Raw genomic sequence first — 3,058 nt, 5'->3', positions numbered from 1 at the left:
GGGAGGGTCAGCGGACACGCGGGGCGCGCCGGGAGGGCGCGGGAGCGCCGCTGCTTCCGCCTGCCCGCAGCGCCCCCTGCCGGAGCGGAGGGGCTCCTGCAGCCCTGTGAGGGAGCCCGGGCGGGACCGGGCCGGGCTCGGGGGGGCTCTCCGGGAAACAGCGCTGGAATGGCCTCGGGGCCATCCGTGCCGATGGAGATCTGAGCCGCTCACACGAGAAGTGTCCAATGCTGGGCTCCTCAGTATCAGAGAGACGTGCAGCTCCTGGAGCGGGTCTGAGAAGGGGCAGCGAACGTGATTAAGGGACTCTTAAGACGAGGAAAGGCTGAGGGAGCTGGGGCTGTTCGGCCTTGAGGAGAGACGCCCTCATCAATGTCTCAAGTACCTGAAGAGGGGCTACCAAGAAGATGGATCCAGGCTCTTCTCGGTAGTGCCAAGCAATGGGACAAGAGGCAATGGGCAGAAGCTGATGTTCAGAAGTTCCACCTGAACATGAGGAGGAAATTTTTACTGTGCAGAAGCATTGGAACAGGTTGTCCAGTGAGGTTGTGGAGTTTCCCTCACTAGATGTGAAAAACGCCAATCACTTGTTTTCAAAATTTTAAAAGTTTTATAGTAATAAAATGGTTATAAAAATAGTAATACAATTAGAGTAATAAAAATTTGAACAATTGAGATTGAGGACAACACGAGACAATAGGAACAAAGAATTACCGACAGTCAGGCTCCCTCTTTCTGGGCAAAATAAGCCTGAAAAAAGGCACACGTTAACAGAGGATTGACCTTTAAAAATCCTTGAATATGCCTGTTGCATATTCATACACTTCATACACGATGCATAAATTCCATTCAAACACAGGATTCTGTCTGGTCAGTGTCAGCTTCTTCCTCTTAATCCTGACGGCCTCTTCAGAGCTGAGCGAGGCAGGAAGAAGTTTGTTTCTTCTAATAATGAGGCAATAAATTCTTTTTCTCTGAAAGATTTAGGTGTCGTGTGGCTGCTATCTCGGTGCGAGTCCTTTCTTTAAGAAAAGTATCTTACATAGCATATTTCTATTTTAACATTATGTTATAACTTAAAACTGTATTTGACACGCTACTTAAGAAAATTAATACAGCAAAACTTTCTAACACATACTGGTTTTAATATTTGCGAAAACCAAATCATAAAATACGCATTTTCACACTAGAGACATTCCAGACGTGTCTGGATACAAACCTGTGTTCTGGGATGGCCCTGCTTGAGCAGGGAGGTTGGACCAGATGATCCACTGTGGTCTCTTCCAATTTAACCTGGTTGATTCTCTAATTCTGTGAAGTTTCAGCTAATGTGACTGATTCAGACTTTCTAGGACTTTGTACTTAATAATTTTGGAGCAATCCTTGTTATAAATTAAATCTTCATGTTTTCTTCCCTGTTATTAATTGAATCTGTCATAAAAATAATATGTAATACTGGAATTTTGTTCATGTGTGGGTCTATGCCTCGTTAAAATCCTTACCTGTAGGCAGAGCAAGCTTATGTTCCTGTCTCCACTTATTTCCATGGAGCACTCAGCTGAAGAGGAGTTGTTTTTGATATATTTTTACAATCAGCCCCAGTCATCTCATGCAAAAATTTCATTGTAGGTAGGAGGGAAATGTGAGAAGACATATTGCAAAGAAGAAAAAAGGGCTGCAAATAAAAACAACAGTAAGATTGCAAAGCAAACACCTCAGGATCCCAACTAAAATTTGCCCTGCTGTACTCTGAGTCACTGCATCTGTATTCCTGGTAGTAAACAACTTGAGAAATGTCCTTTAATTGATGGATTATTACTATTTATGTAAGCATATTTGGACAAAGCTGTGGGACAACCCTTCTCCCTGTTCTCCCTGTCACCTCACAATAGAAAATATGTATCCAACAGGTCAATAGCTTCCTGCTGGGACAGCCTCAATAATTCCACCCACGTCGTGCTTCCTGCAGGCTTTCAGGTGTGCCTTGCCTGGGTGGCCTCCACGATGTAAGTCAAATTCAGGCTGCTTGAATATGGCCAGGAGGGACCTTCCCCACCTAGAAAATCAGCCTACACATCCTTTTCATTGCTTCAGGTGTCTCCTTACTCTGCTGTTTTGCAGGTATCCCTCTTGCTCCTGTCCAGGCTGCTGCAGGGATGATTGTGTCCCCAAGCTCTCATATAAAACATCTGAGGCAATGCCATCTGCCCACCCATGTACTCCGGTCACTCTGCTAATCACACTCTTTCCTGCCCTGGACAAGGTAAAATTGGGCACACAGACATCTCTGAGCAACCATTCCCTTCACCTGTGTTGTTGGGAATGAACAGTCCCACACTGTACTCATACCTCACACCCCCGTGAAGGAAACTGGAGTTTTGTAGCCACATCTGTCATTCTAAACATGTTGAGGGAAACGTTTAATGCTGGACCACTGGTTCTCTGTAATGCCAAATTACCAGCAAGCTTTTTGGCATATTTGTGGCCAGGATCAACCAGCATCTCCACAGCAATGTCTGGGCACCAGAAGAACACCAGCACACACCAGGCTTTGCTTCCAGTAAGTATAGTAACAAGACCACCCCTGTCTCCTTGGCAGGGAGAAATTATGAGGAGGATCCCATCTTATCAGAAGGCTAATTAGTTACTTTATTATACTATATTATTCTATATTATATTTACATTTTATTACTTTACATCTAAACTGAATCTGCCAAGCAGATCTAAACTCAAATGCACTCCACTACATCTTGTGACTGTCAGCCAACAGTCCCAACACACACACCTGGATTCAATTGGTCAGTGAATCAAAACACTCACACCAGAATCCCATTACCAATTCCCTTCAGGTAAACCATCTTCCACAAAGCATTCCACTTGTGAACAACACAGGAGCAGTAAATGAGATAAGAGTTGGTTTTTCTTTCTCTGAGGTTCAGAGAATGTGAAACCCAGAAATATCCTTGGGAAGAATTGTACCTTGCTTTTCTCTGTGAAGAGAAGTGTGGCAACAAGTAAGAAGTTCAATTTGGGTTCTTCCTGCCATGTAGCCTTCCAC

The sequence above is a fragment of the Melospiza georgiana genome, chromosome 2 (genome assembly GCF_028018845.1).
Source record: "Melospiza georgiana isolate bMelGeo1 chromosome 2, bMelGeo1.pri, whole genome shotgun sequence".
NCBI lineage: Eukaryota > Metazoa > Chordata > Aves > Passeriformes > Passerellidae > Melospiza > Melospiza georgiana.
Note: the sequence above shows the minus strand (reverse complement) of the source record.